The following is a 21278-nucleotide window of genomic DNA, read 5'->3' as shown; positions in this document are numbered from 1 at the left end:
ATAAAGATTTGTTCCTAAGTATTTTATTGTTTTTGATGCTATTATAAATGAGATTGCTTTCCTTATTTCTTTTTCAGATAGTTTGTCATTAGTATGTGAGGACATAACCAATTTTTTTATCTTCAAACAAGATAGTGATTTCATTTCCTTTGCATATATACACAGAAGTGGGATTACTTCTGTGTTGATTTTCATATACTGCAACTTTATTGGATTTGCTTTTTAGTTCTGTTTCTGGTAGAGTTTTTTAGATATAATATGTAATTTTCAAACAGAAAATTTTACTTCTTCCCTTCCAATTGGATGCCTTTTATTTCTTTTTCTTGCCTCATTGCTCTAGATATAGGTCCAGTACTATGTTGAATGGGAATCATGAGAGTAGCCACCATTGTCTTGTCCTGAGTATGTTAGTTGTGAGCTTGTTTTATATGGATTTATTATGTTGAGATACCTTCCTTTTAGTACCCAATTTGTTGAGAGATTTTTTTCTTAATCACAAATGGATATTGGATTTCATCAAATGCTTTTCCTGTATCTATTGAGATGATTATATGCTTTTTATTTTTAAATTCTATTAATGTATTATATCACATTTATTGATTTGCATATTTTAAACCATCCTTGAATCTCAGTGATGAATCCTACTTGATCTGGCTTTAATATCAAGGTAATGATTGCCTGACATATAAAATGATGAATATTAGAAAATTAATGTATTGATTAAATAGCAGACTCACATAGTTGAGTTGAGACTTAGTAAGCTGAAAGACAGATCTAAATAAATTTCCCAGAATCCATTGCAGGGAGATATGAAGATGGCAAATATAAAAGAGAAGTTAAGGGAGATGTATGATAGGGAGATGAGTTCTAATACATGTCTAATCTCTCTCTCACTGAAAGAATGGAGGAGGGAAAACATTAGAAGGCATAAAAGCTGAAAATATTTCATAATGAATAGAAGACACTAATCTCAGAGTAACTACACGCAAAGAATTCTAGGCATAATAATTAAAAGAAATGCACACTCAGGCATATCCTTGTGTCTGCACTGACGTGTGTCTGACATTGAAGAAGGACAGAACACAATAGTCAAAGAAAAGATCTTAAGAGCGGTGGGAGAAAAGATAGACTACCTACAAAGAAGGTACAACTGACTTTCAACAGCAACAGTAGAATCCAGAGGGCAGTGGAGGATCTCTGAGGAGCTAAGGGAAAATAACAAAGATTCTTATATTGGATGCTGAGTGAAACTATCCTTCAAAAGTGAAGGTAAATAAAGTCATTTTTTGACAAACTGAAACTGGAAGGATTCATTGCCCGTAGATTCTCACTGAAAGAATTCCTAAATGATGTGCTTCAAATAAAAGTAAAATTGTTCCACAAGGAAGGTTTGAGATTTAAAAAGGAATGATGAGGAGATAAAATTGTAAGCACATCTATAAATATAAATAAACATCTGTAAAGAAATAACAATAATTCTAATTTGAGAAGCTGAAATATCAAAAGGAAACTTGAATTCTATGTAAGAATTGCGTATGATTCATTAATTCACTGTGAGTGCATATGAAAGAGAGAGGAGAGAAGAATTAATATTCTATTATTCGGGTATTATTAAGAAAAAGGATTAAAGATTAATTGTGGACTTTATGTTAAAATGCATATGTAATTAATACATCCAGGGTGCGCACTAAAGGAATAGAATAAAAGGTACAACTCCCAAACTAGTAGAGGGGAAAAATGAAATGGAAATGGAGTAAAATTTAGTCAAAGAGAAGAAAATTAGAATAAAAAGAACAAATAGAATGTACAAGATGAGATGTTAGAAGTGAATCTAAATGTTTTAGTAATCACAAGTAACTTTTAAAAAATTGAATTCTAGGGGAGCCTGGGTGGCTTGGCAGTTTAGCGCTGCCTTCAGCCCAGGGCCTGATCCCGGAGACCGGGGGTCGAGTCCCACGTCGGGCTCCCTGCATGGAGCCTGCTTCTCCCTCTGCCTGTGTCTCTGCCTCTGTGTGTGTGTGTGTGTGTGTGTGTCTGTCATGAATAAATAAACAAAATCTTAAAAAAAAAAATGAATTCTTTGGTTAAAAGATAAAGCTTGTCCCACTAAACTTTTAAAAAACCCACCCAATGGCTTTTTCTGAAATGTGCTTAAAACAAAAGAACATACAAGGGTTGAGAGTAAAGGCACAAGAAAAAATATATGCAGACAAATAGTCACTAAGAGAAGTTCAGCATAGCTATGAATATTATTCAGATAAATAGGCTCTAAGGCAAAAAGCCTTACTAGAGATAAAGAAGGTGTCTAAATATTAAAGTTTTGATTCACAGGGAAGATAAAACAACTTTAATCTTGGATGCACCTAATTTCATAGTTTTTAATTGCTGAAACGTCAAGGAGGAATAGACAAAGCTACAATCAAAGTGGGAGATTTTAATACACATCTCTCAATAATTGATAGATAAAGCAGATAAAAGAAGAAATCAATAAGAACATAGAGAATTTGAACAAGACAAATAGTAAGATTGTTTTAATAGGCATATAGAGCACTTCACCCAACAATTCGGGAAGATATATTTGTATTAGTTTTCATGGACTTTTATAAAAATTTATTCTAAGTAATTAAGCAAGTCTACACATTTTAAAGACCTTGTATTATTAAGATCACATTCAATGACTACAAAGCCAACAAATTAGAAATTAAAAACAAAATAATACTTAAGAAAACCCACATTTGTCAGCTTTGACACTTACTTCTAAATAATCCGTATGTTTGAAATAATGGGAATTGAAAAATATTGAAAGCAGCAAAAAGCAGTAACTGAAATGAGCACTAGCTATAGACAGATGTATAGATGTATATGTGAGATATGGTCAGGAAAATGACTCCCCATGGATGGCTGGGGAAGACTTTTTATACAGGATGAGGGAAAGTAAGATTAGATTGTTTACTAAACTAATGGATTGACACCTTGACGGGGAATAATTGCTATGTGGTCTTAGCCTGTTTGACCAGTCTTTGTATTCAGGTCTTAAAGACAGAGTTTAAGCTCAGATGAGTACTTATTCATAATGCTATTGATGCTAATTAGTACTCATGGCCTCTTGTTTGGGAATTACTGGAAAAAGGAGATCAGGTGTAGACTGTGACAGATTGTGGCTGCTGTAAACAGCTAGTAATGTACAGATTGTAGGTATTACTTACAGGATTCGTTTGCATTTAGTACTGAACAACATAGAATGACTACATATTAAAATGTGTGGTAGTTAGTGGTACTCAGAGGGAAATTTATAGTCCAGTGTATGTGGTACTTAGAGGAAAATTTATGGCCTATTATGCTCATATTAGAAAAAAAGGTTGGAAATAAATAAGCCTAGCATCCAAATTCTGAAGTTAAAAAGAATAGAATAACTTCTAAAAACACAGAAGAAAATAGTCAACAAAACCCAGAAATTATTGATCTAGGAAAAAAAGTACCACTAGAGTGATAAAACAAAACAAAAGAAAACAAAACAAAACAAAAAAAACACCTGACAGTTTTTCTTTGAAAAGCTGTAAGAAATTGACAAATCTCTGTCAGGATTACTTAAAAGTAAAAAAAGGCAGAAGTGACAAAGTAATAATATGAAGAATGAAACAGGGACAACTGAAGCAGGCATGTTTAAGAATATTACAAAAGAATATTACTAATGGCTTAATGGTAATGGTAATGAACCTAGAAGTATGAGAAATGTTCAAAGTTGTAGAAAGTATAAGTTTATTCTAAACTATAAAATATAGATAATGCAGCCAAAATTTGGCTACCCTTTGTTTTGTCCATTGTTTCTTTGTACATGTCATATAGTAGGGTCTCAATGAATGTTTATTTCAATGACTTTATTTAAATGAATAATTAAATTCAGATATAGCAGTTGCTAACATTTTGATATATTTATTTATGTGTGTATTATATATATATACATATACATATTAAAACATAGCTCATTTGTATATTGATTTTTAAGCACCAGTAACAGGTACCGCCATAGATACTAGATGAAAATAATAAAAAATAAAGTGAAATAACAGAGAGCATCTGGCTTGTTATCCTTTACCACTTAAAAAAGCTGTATGAGTTTTAAAGTAGCTAATCTTATCTCAATTTCCTTGGCAATAAAATGAACAATATGTTCTTCCTACAGCTATGCTTTTGTGGAGAAAAGAAAAAAGAGATTTTCTCTAGCAATTCTCCTGGGACAGCATCCTATCCACATGGAGTTTGATCATAATTAGCAAGGACTAGAACAGCATTATTATTGTTTTTTGATGTTATTAAACAGAATTGGCAATCACTGGGGAATGGGAAATATGGCTCAAGACCCAGTTTCCTGGCACACTGGAAGGTGCAGAAGCAAAAAGGGAAAAATAATTTGAAACATTTTTTAAAAATTAATTTGAAACATTGCAAAAAAAAGCATTCCTCTGGCCACAGACCTCATCTGAAAACATACATACAACTATGGAGTCTAAACGGTATAAAGATGACCCAGGAGGCCTTAGTTATCATGATTTTTTATTTTCCCTTAGGTAACATAATTTTCTAAAAGCTTTTTTTTCAAGGATATAGAAAAGCATGTTTTTTTAAAGGTATATTTTTTAGTGCTCGTATATCTCGAGATGTTTTGTTGTCTTCCCAAGTAGATGACAACTTATCCAAGTTTAAGCTCTTGAGGACCTACCCCCTCATTCTCACAAACTAGTGTGAAGTATTCTTCTGGGTACATGTGCGTATATGTAAAGGTACAGAGGAATTCTGGAAGGTTACATATGGGATTTTCAACAATCTTCAACAGTTATCTCTGTTAAGTAAGGAATGAATATTTTGAGTGTGTATGCATGTGTGTGTGTGTGTGTGTGTGTGAGAGAGAGAGATGTTGGGTGTGCTTAATGGTCAAAGACCCTGCTAGTGTTAACTATAAGGTTTTAATTTTTTAAAACAAGGAGTACATGAAGCATTCCAAGTAAAATTAAAACTTAAAGCAATCTCTTGGGTTATAACATTTTTCCTTCAAGATTCTGTAGACATTATTTTATTGCCTCCTGGCACTTAATTTAAGAAATGTCTTCAATGATTTTTGAATGTCAACTATGCATCATTGTATAGGGGACACCCTAATGAACAGAAATGGATTTGATGGGGCTTACAGCAAACGGCAAGAGAAAGAAACTAATCAAATAGTCATACAAACAAAAACAAGTAAGTGTGGTAGGGCTTTGAAAGGAAGGACATGATACTCACGAGAGAATGCAGCAGGAGAACTGCCCTGGTCAGGAGGTCAGAAAGGAGTTCCTGAAGAAGTGACCACAAAGTGGAAGAAGAACACTCCACAGAGTGAGCTCTAAGTGTAAAGTTCCTGCCATAGGAGGTAAATATGGCACCTGAGAGGAAGTGAGGAAAAGTTGATGTCCTTAGAGAGCAAGAGGTGCTGGAGAGGTAGGTGGGAGCCAGGCTATGGGAAGCGTTAAGAGTGACCCTAAGGATTTCTCATTTGTCCTGAGAGCCACGGGAAGCAATTGGATGGTATAAATGTGGGAGTGACATATCAGCTTTGTATTATGATGAGGTCTCTCTGGGTACTGTGTGGAGAGTTGCAGGTAGAGGGGCAAGAGTGAAAGTAGGAAGACCAAAGAGGAGTCATTGACAGTCGGCTGGGAGAGACATATTGGTTGCTTGGACTAGAGAAAGAGAGTGACTGGAGAGATAGAGAGGGGGGCATACTTGAGAGACATTTGGGAAATAACATAGACAGGGCTCTATAATCAATGGGATATTAGGGTTGGTGATGGAGAGGAATATGTCAAAGACAACTTGTTTCTGCCTGAAGTGACTGTGATGATGATGGGGACATCCATAGAGATGTCATAGGAAGAGAAGGTGATTTGGGGAGAATATCAAAAATTTCATTTGGGTTGGGTTGAATTCAAGTGGAGTTGTTGGATAGGCAGGCAGTGGCCCTGGAGACCCAGACTCAAGGAGAGGTCCATACCAGAGATCTGAATCTGTGAGTCAGATTACAGAATCCTGAGATCTGTGAAAAGCAAACCTTCAGGTCTTCTGGAGCATACAGCTCTGAATTTTGACTAGACCGAACACAGGTGAGAACCAGAAATGAGAGAAGCCTCCTAGATTTAACATTTCTATCTTGTTATTTCTTTTGGGAATATCCCTCTGTCCATTTTGATGTATCCTCAGCTAGGGAAGCCTGCTTCGTGTTCTGATAGGGAGAGACAACTCAGGCCCATCCAGAACAAGAACCATCCTCTTGTGGGCCAGTTAACTTCTCTCTGTTCCTTTGCTAACACAATTTTGGAAATGCTTTGCTTTTGTTTACAGATGGGGCTGACCAAGAGAAAAGGGAGGATCACTTGAGTTCCTCAATCTGGCAGCCCAGGGAAGGTGATTTGAGTGAGGTCTGTGTTAGAATGGTTGTTTTATAAGACCAAGCTAACCAGAGTTACAGCTAAAGTTGTTGCCCCAGATTCTTCACTCCCCACAGGCTCTAGCAGCCTTGGATGCATCAGGAAGGAAACACTTACATCCCTGGGAAGGGGATGAAATGTGAGTTCATAACTCATCAGCTGGGTTGAAAAATCTTATGACCCGGAGACAGCCAGTTTGGAGGGTAACATTGGGCAGGCCCCACCCTCCCCTGTATTTTGTGAACTAGGAGCAGCTTCTCTGAGCAGCTATGGCACTAAATCTGTGGACAGGGGGACAAAGGGGACTGTTACTTCCTCCATCCCCAGTGCCATTTTGATTAGCACCAAGAAGTGCTTTCTCTCTCTCTCTGGGAGCTGGAGAATTCATGCTGAGTGAGCTGTTAAAAACATAAGATGTAGGGTCTGGACACTAACGAATGCTGGCATGAGTCATGCTTATATTTCTTATCTCAATTAGATCCTCACTCTTCTTTGGAATCCAGCTACCCCAGCTGCTGGTGGTGGTATCATTAGCTGGAGGCTGACAGCGCCCCTGGAACTGAGCTTATTAAGAATAAATGAACCTTGGGTTCAGAGCCCTTAGGGGTTTGGCTTTCTGAAGCTAGGCACAAATAAAAACTCAGCTGCCTAGGCTTTGCATTATTACATTTTCTGGGTTATATTGGTCTCTAGGGAATCGGCTTGATGCATTTCTAAGTTGTTTGTTTTGTTTTAACAGAGGAGATCAGATTTTAAACAACCCTCAATTATCAGAGAAGCCTCCTTTAAAGTAACAGTTAGGGGCAGCAAAATGGCTATTTTAAATGCCCCTTTCTCAGCCAATATGTTGGCTCCCAAAGCCTTGGTGCTGGCTGCTGACTTTGTGCTCAGCCACAACTTTTTGCTCCAGTTAGCATTTGTTGGGTCCAGCACAGCCATAGGCTGGGAAATGGTTTCTGATTTTCCTGCTGTCTCATCAGCAAAATTGACAGCTATCCTCCAATTGCTGAGGCTCTATTACTTCTGAAGACGTGAGAGGCGGAAAAGAGCACAGCTGGGCTTCTCATCCCAGGTGGAATCGCAGGACTGGCAGGTTGAGGGGTGAGCTTTGGACCGTTCACTGGGCCCAGTTTCATCTGGAAGTGATTGTGGGGAGGTGATAGTTGAACCCCGCCCCCCGCCCCACTGGTGGTGTCTCTGAGTTACACTCTTTCAGGAGTGTGCAACTGAGTTCAGCACTTCTTCAGCTAAGTGTGATCTAAAGATCTGAGAGGAAAGATCTTTTAAGAGGCTGAGCTGTTAGGGCAAGCCAGCTAGACCGGTCGGGCCATTGTGCTTGGACAGGTCGCCCACCAGTGTGTGTGCACGCTCCTTTTTCTTGGCAGTGCTGCTAGCAGGAGACATAGAGCTCAGCCTGAGGAAGGATGGCCTGGACGTGGAGCCCTGGTGTTTTCTCCTTATGTGTGGTTATGTGGGCGGAGGAGGCCAGCTAAAGACTTTCTAGACTGGGGTCTTTGTTGAATTGTTAAATAATTATGTCACGGCCACATGTGCACAAGTTTCTATTTCCCAAAATGAATGTTTACTTTAGAAACCATCCCCATCACACTAACAACACTTTCCCCAGAAGTGCATGGCTGGCACTTCTGTTCCCTCCATGCAGGCCCTTGCTCAAAATTTGCCAAGATGATAATTTACTAAAAGAGTATAATTATGCAATTGAAAAGTCCTTAAATTGGACCGTTCAGGGAAATGCTGGGGAGCTGCTCAAAACAAGCCAGGTGTGAGTATAAAGTAAGAAGACCGAGGTTTACATTTTTATATACACAAAACAAAAGCAATGATTCTGAACTCTGACTTCCTTCTTCCCCAGTTTGACATAGTATAATTGAGGCAGAGCCCTAGACACTTTGATACTAGAGCATGGATCTATTTTGTGCTGCAAACTCTCCTCAAAGGTCCTTATTGCTCCTTGTTTGCTTATCATCCCTAAGGAGGAAAGGTCTCTCTGACCTGGGGCTTGTTGATGGAAAGGGCAGCAGTTTTTTTTCTTGGATCCTCCCTGAGCACATGGTTGCCTTTAGCATCCTCTCGGTTCCTAAACTGGAGGGTTGATTGGCACCTCCTAGCACTTTGTAGTCTTTTGTTCTTGTATTTTTCTAAATATTTCCCATGACAAGAGAGGATCAGGTTACCAATTTTCTACTGTTTTATCCAGAAATCTTTCCCCCATTCTTTTAATAAAATTCCTCCTCCCATCTTATGACAGGTTTCTGAATAGGGAGCTAGCATGGGCCTAAAAGTTATAAGTTTCTTACTAGAATATTAAAGGCACTGGAATAGTTAAAATGGGCATTTGGCAGCACAGGTATGTCTGACATGAGGGTCACACAAACTAGAATGTACATTTCAGCCCACTGTTACTTCTCTTCAAACCAATCATTTTATGACTCCATGTACTTGTTCCAACAATGATGCCATTGCTCAAAATGCCCACGCATCTCCTTTTCTGGGGTTCTTCCCAACTGGTGGCAAATCATACAAGACAGCCTGTCACAAAATGGTGCACAGTCTTACCTGTTTTTGGATCAAGACCTCTATTTTTTTTCCCCAGTATCACATAGCCAGATCACCTCCACTCACCTTTATCTATCAAAATGGGCTCCAAACAACTTGGGTTTCTCAAAATAAAATCTATCCTCAATGGATAAATATTTATCAGCCACTATTAATGGAATTCCAAAGAAAATGCCATAGGCTATGAAAGTAATTCCTGCAAGGAGGCTCCATAATTTTTTTAAATGGCAATAGTATTTGACTGGTATAAGAGCTCCCAAGGAGGGTTCTTAGAGGCAAATAATACTTTTTGAGGTGTGTAAGTTCTGATAAGTTGGTTAAAGAGAGAATCTCATTTGGTCAGGGAAACAAGATAAGTTGGTTTCAAAGATTGTCTTATTTGATCTGGAATATGAGATAAATGGGTCCTGGCCCTGCCAGTGAACATGGGCAAAGTGCTTAGTGTCTCTAGATTTCTGATTCTTCACATTTAAAATGAAGAGTTTAGATTAGAAAATCTCCATGGACTCTTTTAGCTTCGATACATACACTATGATTCGTTCATCAAACACTTATTGGGCAACTACTGTGTTAGATACTATTGCAAAAAAATGATATAAAATCTTTATCCTAAAAGATATCAAAATCTAGCCAGGAATATAGATGATACACAATTTTTATATCATCAATATCATTATATGATATCCCCTCTCATCTCTCTTATTATACAACATAATATGTTATTTGTTGCTGTATAAACTGGCTTCTAATTCACCAGATATTTTTCTTTTCTTCCTGGGGACTCTTTCCCCAGATTCCCTTGTAATGAATTAGGTGTGGCCAAGTGACTAGAGTCTGGGTAGTCAGATGTAGCAGAAGTGACATATGGCACTTCTAGGGTTCATGAAACCCTCCTAAGTATGAGCCTTCTCTCTCTTTCTCCTTCTATTGTCTCCACAGAGCCTGAGGAATGTGGAGCCTCAAAGTGGAAGGATCCTGGGTCCCTGGATACTGTAAAACATAGAGATACCCCATACATGCTACCAACCTGCATCGAACTGTGATATGAAGAAGTGTAGCATTTATTGGATCAATCCTTCAGGGATAGATGGTTACAATGGTTAGGTTGCCTGTCCAATGCATTTACATTATAAAGGTAGAGGTCCTTAGATGATGGTGGTAATGACAGACAGCCGTTACAATGGTGTTTCAAGTGGGCAGAGAGCTAATGGGAGCCCTGGGGAAGAGAATACTTGTATAGAAGTAAGAAGGTAGTGTAGAAGGGGTGGGGGGAGAAGGCTAGTAAGGGACAGATTATAGCATAATTAATAGAGTAGTTGATTGCTTAACCCCAGGATGTCTTTGCAAGAAAAAAATTACTTGGAAAAAAATGGGCTATCCAGCACTTTTACAAAAGTAGGAAGGTAATGGTCGAATGATTCTTATATTATCATCTCTCTGACACTTGTAGGACAATAGAAATTCTCTTGAAAACCATTCAGTCAAAGGCGAAGCCTGGGTAACTGGTAAGAATGGTATCTGAAATGATGGCTCTAAGACATGATTTCCTACTGTCTTGCAATTCAGACTCTGATGTGTAGCTACCTAGAGGTTTAAAAAGCCATTTTTTAAGGATTTGGGACCATGTTAACAATGATAAAGATGAAACTTAAGTGGATGCCCAAATTCATCAAAAGCCAATGTATTTGGTGACTCTTAGCTCAGTTGGAAGGATGGCACTAAATTCCAAGTGGTGTTGTATTGTGGTGTATTGTGGAATAATGCCCCTGCCCCCAAATTTCCAGATACTAATCCTCAAAATCTGTGAACATGTTTCCTTACATGATAACAGGAATTTTGCAGATGTCTTTAAATTAAGGATCTTAAGATTAGAAGATTATCCTGGAGTGTATGGGTGGGTCCAATGTAATCACAAGAGTTGTGGTAAGAGGGAGACAAGTGTGTCAGTCAGAGAAGGAGATTCAACAACCCAAGTAGAGGCTAAAGGCATGTGCGGTCCTATGCCAAAGGATGCAGGCAGCTTCTAAAAACTAGAAAAGGCAAGGCAAGGGACTTTCTCCTAGGGCTTTAGAAGGAGCACAGTCCTGTCAACTCATTTTGGACTTCTGACTTGCAGAACTGTAAGATAATAAATTTGTGTTTTTTTAAGCCTCTCAATTTGTGGTAACATATTATAACAGCAATAGGAAACAAATACATACATAATCCACTGTGGTTTTTACATTCTCTTCTTTTTTATCCATGATGATTTTTAGGCCCTGTTATGTATGCATTACATGCATGTTCTATCTATCTGTCTGCCTATCTATCATTCTGTCTCTAGATCTAGCTATATCCATCTAGCTCTATACAAACACAGCATACCTATACCTCATGGATATTTATATATACTAAGGGCAACAAAGAGTAATTCATTTAGTTCTCTCATAATAACTTATTAGGATACTATTAATTAGAAGGAGGTAAGAACTATTATTTCCCTTTTACTTAAGTACTTATTTGTTGAGGAGGCAGCAGAGGAGGATTTGAGTTTAGATCTGGCAACTGCAAAGCAAATGCTCTTATCCACCATGATATGTGGATAAGAGTTTTTGTCTTATATAAATATTTTACCCAAATTGCCTTCTTGTTGCTTTATGCTTAAGTGAATCATGTAGGTTGATTTTAAAAACTTGGATGATGGTGTTCCACTTCCAGTACTGGCAAATGAGCATGTAGAAGACTAAACCTCCTGCTGTAGATAACCAGAAAACATGAGTAAAGACAAAACTCCATGTTTGAAATACTGGAGAGCTAGTAAAGCAGCCAGAATAGGAGGGCCAAAACCTCAGTGAGAAAGGAAAGTCATCAAGGTAAGCTGGACAACCTGTGCTAATTTTCAACTGGGACATTTGCCAATTCCTAAGTGGTCTGGGAAAAGGGACTGGCGGTACAAGAAAAGGCCCCTGTGAGGAGGAAGAGAGGCCAGGCAGTTTTCAGCTGAGATGACAGTTGGAGTTCAAGGCTACTGAGAAAGCAAGAGCTTAAAGATACTGCTGTGAAGGGAAGTGGAAAGAAATCAGCCCAAGAAGTCTAAGTTGCTTCTCTTTCATGCATGTGCCAAGTAGTAAGTAGTACTGGCCCAGTGAGAAGCAGATCAGGAAACCGCATCCAAGGACATGCCTGAGTAGGCTCCTCCTGGACCCCGCCATCCCACAGATAATAACTATCATCTTTCAGCAGGGGGCGGGGAGAAGTCTGAAGGGGAGATAAAACCTGCAAGAAGGGACCAATAAGGAGGAAATCACAATTCTTTGACTCTTAGCCTAATTGATGGCAGATCACAGTTAGTACTGTATGAGATAACAAAACTCTGATACAGACCTGTCCTTCTGTCTTTCTGTCCCAAAGAATCAGAGGACAGGGATCAGGAATACCACAGTGACTAGAAAGTAAGATTAGAATCCTGGAAAGGAGAGCATCAGAGCCCCAAATTCTGTGAATAAATTCTGTCCAGGTTTCTGACTGGTCCATGAACCATGTGTGCCAGGGACATATTTCAAGCACTACAGAGAAAACCAAAACCTCAGATGTGAGATTTGAACCATTGCCCAAGACAGAATTTACAGTTTGAGTCAAATCAACTTCACTGACCACTAAAACAAAACATCACCATCACCATCCCTACAACATAGCATCAGGAAGGTTAATTCAATTCAAAGAAATGTTCCTCACTCTTAAAAGACAAAAACCAGTCCAAACTCCTGAGAAATTATTTAGGATCAATTCTTGGACTCAGCACATAAAGATTTTAAAATAAATGGCCATTATAAATATTATTAATGAAAGAAAATATGGTTACAATAAATTAAAAGAAGGAAATCTCACTATGAAATCTATGTAAGTGCCATCCCAGAGAGAAAAGAGACACTGGGGCAGAAAAAAATATTTAAAGATAGAATGGATGCAAATTCCCCAAATTTATTGAAAAACATAAATTTAGACAATGAAGAATCCCAATGCAAACCACACAGAATAAATACAAAAAAAGGTATGCCTAGGTGCACCAAAGGCAAATTTCTAACACCAGAGAAAAAGAGAAAATATTGAAAACAGCCAGAGAAAATGATGTATTATAAAAACGACATAATATGGAAGAAGAAAAATGATTTGAATTGTCATTCACCTTTCATCAGAAATGATAGAAACCAGAATATAGTGGAACGCTTAAAAAGAGTATATTATTTTGAAGTAATATTAGATCCACTGCAAAGTCATAAAACTAGTAGAGTTTCTACTTTTCACCCAGCTTCGCCTTATGTTAACAAGCATATATAAACATTGTATTTATCTGCTTGTCTGAAAAATACATTGTTCCTTCAGAGATAACTCTGAGTTTAGGAAGATGGCTTGGGCCTGGGATCAGAGCTACACTGAAGTGTGGAAATGAGGGTACTTGCTGTTGGTAAAGCACAGTGGAAGATCAAATAAATGTGTGAATGTACTTAGAAAGGTTAAAAACTGTCTAAAAAGCCAGGTAGGCTTCTGACTCATCCCAGAGCTTGGTATCCTTGCGCCTCTTGCCTTTAGCCTGTCACTCTAAATGCTTCTGTGAACTGAGCTCTGAGGCTGGCCTCTCCCACCCCACCACGGCATCCTGGGCATTCAGGATTCACCGGCAGCAACCCCATAAGCTGGGAGTTATCCTAGGCTTCCTCATGAGATGGCCAAAGGACAGCTGTGAGTTTGTTTTGCTTACTGAGGAAAGGTCAGTGGAATCCCAGACATGAAATTTCTAGGTAACAGGTGAAGTCTCTCAAGAATACGTGCAATTCCTCACTCCAGTTACACAGCCATGGGCTGAGATGAGGAAGTAGGGAAGAAGTAGGATTACTACGGTTTCATCCTGAGTCCCAGCTGAGCTGGCTGCTGCTGGCTCCATTCTGTCATTTCCTACATGTTAACAAGAGACAAATGTTAAAATTCAGGGAGGAAGCAACTCAGTGAAGCCCTAACACAGAAATTTATGCTCAGAGCCAGGATAAATTTTTCTAACTCCTTACACCAAAAGATTTGCTTACAACAAAAGGAAGAGTATCTTCCCAATATGCTTCTGCAGACAGACTAGAAGCAAACTTTGAAACCTGTACAAGAAAGTCTGGCTTTTTGGTTTTCCTAAGGGATAAAAAAAACCCTCATTAACTGGGCATCCAGAGACAGGAGGGTGTGGAAATCTCTTTTTTCACGTTACCTCTTTCTTAATACATTTTTATCTTTTCAGGCTGATTTTTTTGTGAAACTCAAAAAGGACCCCAGCAAGGCTACATTTTGCACTTTTTGAGAACTTCCTGGGGAAGGCAGAGATTGGAAGTCAGACTCCGCTTAAATCTCTGCTGTCACTTACTAGCTTATATAACTTGTTCTTCATCTACGAAGGGAGGGAAAGCACACAGACCAGACAGATGTGTTCAGGTCTCCCCTCTAGGCCTTGCACTCTTTCTTCTCTATACCTGCTCCCAGCTCTCTAGGGGAGCTCAGCCACACCCCCACCTTCCATTCCCATCCCAGTGCAAGTGCAACTGCCTACCTGACAGCCATACCTAGATGTCTCAGAGGAAACTGAACCTCAGCACACCCACAGTCAAACTCTTGACTTCCCCAAACCTGGCCCCCTTTCCATCCCCCCCGCCGCCAGAGAAGTCTTTGTTGTCCACCCACTTGTTTACCCAAAGAGAACCCAGGGGTCCATTTCAATTCCTCCCATTCTCTCTGCTCACCTTCCTCTTCCATTTCCAACCCATGCCAAGCACTGTCAGGGTTAGCCACGAGGGAGCACTTCAATCCATCCACCTGCCCACTGCCACTCCATGACATTCCCATCTAACTGGCCTCCCTATAGTTAATTATTCTGGATCCTCTACAGTCTCTCTCCTCTTCCCTGAAACCAGAGTGATCTTTAAAAAGCGCTGATCTGATCATGTCATTTACCTGCCTATGCCTTTCAGTGGCTTCCCTTCACTTTCAGGATAAAGATCAACATCTTAACATGACTTTCAAAGACAGCATGGATTAGCCTTTTGCTATGAGTTCAGGACTTACATTCTTTGTCTATTGAGTTCCATTTGTTGGGATCATCTGTCACACATTTTTGTTGTTTTAATCTTTTTTTTTTTAATTTATTTATGATAGTCACAGAGAGAGAGAGAGGCAGAGACACAGGCAGAGGGAGAAGCAGGCTCCATGCACCCAGAGCCCGATGTGGGATTCGATCCCGGGTCTCCAGGATCGCGCCCTGGGCCAAAGGCAGGCGCCAAACCACTGCGCCACCCAGGGATCCCCCCCACCTTTTTTTTTTTTTAAAGTAAGCTCTAGGCCCAACATGGGACTTGAACCCACAACCTCAAGAGTCATATGCTTTGCTGACTGAGCCAGCCAGGTGCCCTGTTGTTTTAAACTTTTACTCTGAAATAATTTCAGACTTAAAGAAAGATTACATAAACTGTGCAAAGAATTCTTATGTACCCTTCATACATGTTCCTCTAATGTTACACTCTACAATGTTTATCATTTTTTTCTAGATTTTTCTGAACTTTTTGAGCATCAAAATAAATTAATATAAATATAGTTCTTGGGCAGCCCAGGTGGCTTAGCGGTTTAGCACCGCCTTCAGCCCAGAGTGATCCTGGAGACCCGGGATCAAGTCCCATATCGGGCTCCCTGCATGGAGCCTGCTTCTCCCTCTGCCTGTGTCTCTGCTTCTTTCTCTCTCTCTCTCTCTCTGCCTGTCTCTCATGAATAAATAAGTGAAATCTTAAAAAAAATATAATTCTGTTTTCTAATTTATAGACTTCTTTTAAATTTCACTAGTTAACCCATTAGTGCCATTTATAGCAAAAGAAAAAAAATCTTTTCTTCTTCAGGATTCAGGATCACATATTCTACATAAGTGCCATTTCTCTTTCAACTCCTTAGTCTGGAATACTTCCTCAGTCTTTCTTCATCTTTTATGACACTGACATTTTTAAATGTCAGTTATTCTGTAGAATGTCTCTCATTTTGAATTGTCTGATGGTTCCTCATAATTAGATATAGATTATACATTTTTGGCAAGAAGACCATAGAAGCTATTTTGTGTTCTTCTTTAGTGCATTATATCTGTAGGCATGTGATTTCAATTTATTCCATTACTACTATTGTGATATTAGTAATAGTCACTTGGTTAAAGTGATGTCTGTCAGGTTTCTCCACTGAAATGTTACTATTTTTCCCTTTGTAATAAACAAATCTTATAAGAGATACTTCGAAATTATGTAGAATCCTATTTCTTTTCACACTTTCATTTTCTAATATTAGAATCCAGTGATGATTCCTGCCTGAAATAATTATTACTATAGTGGTTGCCAAATGGTGCTTCTTTCATACATCTGAAAATGCCATGCTGTCCCCACCCCAGAGCCTTTGGACATATTGTATTCTACTCGGAATACCCTCTTCCTCCTTTTCAACTGGTTAACTGTCATTATTTTTTTAGATTTCATATCAAATATCATTTTCTTAGAAATGTCTTCCCTGATCCTCCCCTCATCAAAGGTCAGGTTTCTTATTTGTGCATTTTGATGGGCATCTTATAGTACTTTTTAGAACTTGTTTTATAATTTTACACTTATAAGAAAGTGATTGCTTAATTAAGTCTATCTCCTCCCTAGACTGAGCCAATGGTGGTGTACAAGGATACAGTTGTTTTCATACACCATTGTACTTCCCATGCCTAGCACAGTTATTGGTATATATAGCCTGCTCATTAAATTTAACCGATTTAAGGAATGACTGAATCTCATGGAATTCTTCTGAGTATTGAATGAAATAAGATATATAACATTCATAATGAATGTAGGATCTCCACAAGCAACAACCACTGATATCCCTACCCTGGCCCTAGGGGAAGGGGAAATACTGCTCCTCTTGTCTGAACACCCCAAAACAAGGTTTGGAGGCTTCTGATTTAAGATGTAGAAACTAGTGACTCATGGACTCCCCTTATTCCCTGACACTCAGTTGAAATTCAGGACTTAGAGAAACACAAAAAGAAATAAGCTTATAACAGCAAAGCGTTTGGAAAGAGAGACCACTAGTGAATAAATGATTTTAAGAAATCCTCAGGGGATGCCTGGGTGGCTCAGTCAGTTAAGAGTCTGTCTTCAGCTCATGTCATTATCTCAGAGTCCTAGGATGGAGCCTCATGTTGGGCTCCAGGCTCAGCGGTGAGCCTGCTTCTCCCTCTGCCTCCTGCTCATGCTCTCTCTCTCTCTCTCAAATAAATAAATAAATAATTTAAAAATCTTAAAAAAAAAAAAAATTCTCAGAAGAGGGAAAATTGGAATGTGTTGATTAGTGAGTGAAGCAGAGGAAGCCACAGTGGGGCTTGAGGATAGGTGGAAGTTGATCTTACCTGTGAAACCCTTAAGAGGTTCTGGACTCTGAGTCAATAGTTATGGAGGGCAGTAGTGAGAGGGAGCTCTAGAGAGAAGGATGATTAAAGATGAGAACTGCCAAAGTCAGCCTCCTACCCACCTTCTCTTTATAGAAAGAGCCTCCCTTTATAGAAAAATTAGTAGCTTGGATTTTCACCAAGACTAAAAACAAATAAAAAGCAAAACAAACCAAAGCTGAAAACTGTTGTCTTTCTCTAAAGAAAGAGAACAAGAAATCTATAGAGAACTAAGACTCTTGGAGAATATTGCTACCCCTGAATAAAGCTTTTTTTTTTCTGGAATTCGGGTTGCTTTCTTCATCACTGATCACCCTAAAGAAGAACCTTCCATTAAATATATTCTATCCAGATACACAACAGTTGCAAACAGCCCACAACTGAGGACCTAGGTCTGTTGGGAAAATAGTTATATAGTCCCATAAAGTAGTAGAAAGAAACCATACCAGTGTTGATGTACAAAATGAACAAATCTTCAAAAAAATTTTAAAGACAAAAGAAAAGTTTATTTGAGCCCAAGTTGGAACAGCTGCCTGGGATATACAATCTTCATAAAGAAGAGTGTGCTTGAGGGAAGGAGCATTTGGTGCAGTGTTGTGTGTGTGTGTGTGTTTTACATAAAGAGTTACAACTGACTATGGCTAAGGACAGTCCAGAAAGTTACAACTTTGTTGTATTTTTTTAGCCTGGGCAAGGCTGTATGACTTTAATCTCATGGGAATCAAGCAGGTTTTTTTTTTTTTCTTTGTCTTATCTTTGGAATGCTCCTTTCTGGTTATTATTATTATTTTTAACACAACAGATAACAATATGCTCCAGGCAGAAACAGAGCCCATGGTTTGAGGTTTTGCTGGGTCATTTTGATCTTAGTAAATGCTAGGAAATAGCTTTCCTGGGAACCTGGGAGCAGGGCCCACAAACATCAAAATTGAAAATTTCCTTTATTTTATAACCAGCTACCTAGGGTAATCAGCCTTGTTTCTTATTGTGGAATATGAATGAATAGTATATAAAAGAAAACAGAACAGTGTATACAAGAGGAACCAAAATAATTATAACTGAATCTGAAGGAGCTATTTCAGGAAACAGAAGAATTTTTTAAAATCTGATTATGTCTTCACAGAGATGTGAGAAGCCACTGTGTCCAAGATAAGAATAGAATGAATGACATAATGGAAGGTCAGAGAATTAACTCTTTTTAAAACATAATTAATTAATTTATTAATTTATTAATTTATTTGAGAGAGAGAGAGAGAGACCATGAGCAGGGGGCAGGGGTAGAGAAAGAAGCAGACTCCCTACCAAGGAGGAAGCTTGATGTGGGACTTGATCCCAAGACTGTGGGATCATAACCTGAGCCGAAGGCAGACACTTAACCAACTGAGCCACCCAGGTGCCCAAAGCATTAACTCTTGTAATGAAAACGTTATGTCAAAAATCCTAAAAATTAGCAGTAAGTGTTCACAATAAAGCCAAAGCAATATTCCAAACTATAGAGCAAAAAGGTAGACAGAAAACAGGGGAAAAAACCTAAAGAGAAAATCAATCCAGACTTCAACATATGACTGGTAGTAGTTCCAGAATTTAAGCTGTATTATACAGGGTAGAGTTTTTTTTCTTTTGTTTTGTTTTTTAATTGTGAGGAAAATTTCTAAGAGTTGAAGTCCAATATAGTCTTCAGTTTGACAGGGTTCATCAAGGACTGAGCAGCATGAAAGGATAAAGATCCACCTGTGAGAATAAGTTCACCAAACTCAGAAAGAGGTCAGAAAGGTCAGAAGAAGAGAAGACCCTAAAAGTTTTCAGAGTGAAACAAACTAGCATATCAGGTAGGCTGAATTTTTTTTATTTTTTTTTATTTTATTTTTTTAGGTAGCCTGAATTATAACAGAAACCAGCTGGCCTCAAGAACATTGGCTGATAGAAGTTCATGGAACAATGCCATAAAGTTCTAAGGGAAAATTATTTTGAACTGTGTTTAATTTGATCTAGAATTTTGTATCCTGCCAAACTGTCAATCAAGTGGGAGGGTGAAATATATTTTTAGATACAGAGGGACTCAGAAAATATCTGCTTGGCAAAATAAGGGAATGATGCTAGCAAAAACAGGGAGAAGGAAAGCCATGATTAAGGAAACAGTGGTTCTAACCCAACAATGAGGTAAAGGAAAGTCCTAGCACTGCAACCGTATCAGGCCTAGAGAATAGCTAATCTATGGGGAAAGAAGGCCTGTGGAAGTTGTGTCTGGATAAAATGGGGGATTCCATGCAACACTATCATTGAGAGGCAGAAATAAAACTGAGGCTATTTTAATATTTACATAGTATTTACAACAAAAAGTATTTAACCAACTTGTTAGTCTTTCAACTCACCCTATAAACAAAGTGTGGAAGATGTAATAAAAGTTTGGAATTGTATTTAAATGTTCTTATCATCAACCACGTAAAAGTGAATATGGATAACAATAGACAATAGACGTATGGATAAGAAAAGAAGTAGGATCTTAGTAAGATCCTCAGAGTGGTAGGTGTTGATCAAGAAATACTGCTCAAAGTTGAGAGAACAACAACAAAAAATAAATGTTTATGTATATTATTTAAAATCATACTGGCTGCTAATAGATATTATGAATAGTTGAGTGTTGCTATTTATTCCTGAGAGACAACAGAAGGTGGTAGAAGAAAGATGGTTGTCATAGCCTCAGCTCATCACTAAGTAGTAAATAATCACGTTAATTGTTAGAATATCGACTGGGGAATTTTTAAAAATTAGTGAGTGCCTTTCAATTACTAAACATTTTCTCTAAAGGGGAGGGGCCCTCTAGGGCACTGACTTAATGTTTTTGGTGCTTGAGGCCCAAACAGAGTAAAGGCTACAAATATTGCAGGTTTCCAACTGCCCTGATTATCTTTGGTAATCATAAAACTGCTGGAGAAATGACCTGTTAAAAGCCGAGAAGGCCAATTTCCTGATGCACCACGGAGTACAAGTGCGCTCATCCTGCCAGCCTCTCTGATTGCAGCAGCCTCTTCATGCTCAACTCAAGTGGCCCTTGCTGGGGATACGGGGCTGGAGGCAGCAGTTCCTATCCATAGGCCCCCAGAGGCTACAGAGGTGACCTCTCAGCCTCCATGACCAAGATGACCCTCTGGAAGTCACCTTGTGAGCCAGTCCCTGAGACTTGGGTGCAGGAGGATGTTTGCCTGAGGCATGTGTCTGGTGGAAAGCATGCGACAGCTTCACATCCAGGTCATTGCTCTGCTTGCTGACTATTGAGGAGACAGTGCAACTAAATGAATGGCAAAGACAGTCTTTCTTGGGCGGGTTTTCTTCAGAACTGTCCTAGAGACTTGAGCCTTTGTTATGAGGGAAGAGACCTATCCCCACTGAGGGAGAACTGTTGCACTTCCTTCCCCACTGACACTGATGACCAAGCCCCTTGAGTCAGAGGCCTGGACACTAAGACTCTTGTCAGGCATTTAAGCCTCTTCTGCCCAGTGATATCTTCCACTTTAAAGTGGAAAGTGGGTCAGATATCTAGAGTTAACTTCTTTCTTAAGATGGAGACGATGAGCTTCTGTAAAGTGGGATTTAAAAAGTTATTTATTTAATACAACCTAAGAGATAAGCAAAAGTATGCTCAGCTAATTGACAATGGCTGACATTCTAATTTTTAAATAGGCTAAGCTTTGAAAAATCTGTCATGACTATAGCCTCATACTAAGAAAATCTCTTGTACTGCTTTATAATTATGAAAGTAGAGGCCCAGTTCT

The 21278-nt window shown here is 38.7% G+C and overlaps 1 protein-coding gene across 13 annotated transcripts in view; it reads left to right on the top strand.

Moving 5' to 3' along the window:
• LOC144320748 (uncharacterized) overlaps positions 1-21278 on the top strand; it is a 315500-nt gene that overhangs the window by 224568 nt on the left and 69654 nt on the right. Inside the window, exons 4-5 of one of the 13 annotated variants that reach the window (XR_013386371.1) lie at positions 18629-18684; positions 19378-20110. The exons of the other annotated variants lie outside the window; for them this stretch is intronic. The gene's annotated coding sequence lies outside the window, so the exon portion shown is untranslated. Of the gene's footprint in view, positions 1-18628; positions 18685-19377; positions 20111-21278 lie in introns of those variants that run through there. 13 annotated transcript variants of the gene reach the window in all.

The sequence above is a fragment of the Canis aureus genome, chromosome 9 (assembly GCF_053574225.1).
Source record: "Canis aureus isolate CA01 chromosome 9, VMU_Caureus_v.1.0, whole genome shotgun sequence".
Lineage (NCBI taxonomy): Eukaryota > Metazoa > Chordata > Mammalia > Carnivora > Canidae > Canis > Canis aureus.
This window is presented reverse-complemented; position numbering and strand designations above follow the sequence as displayed.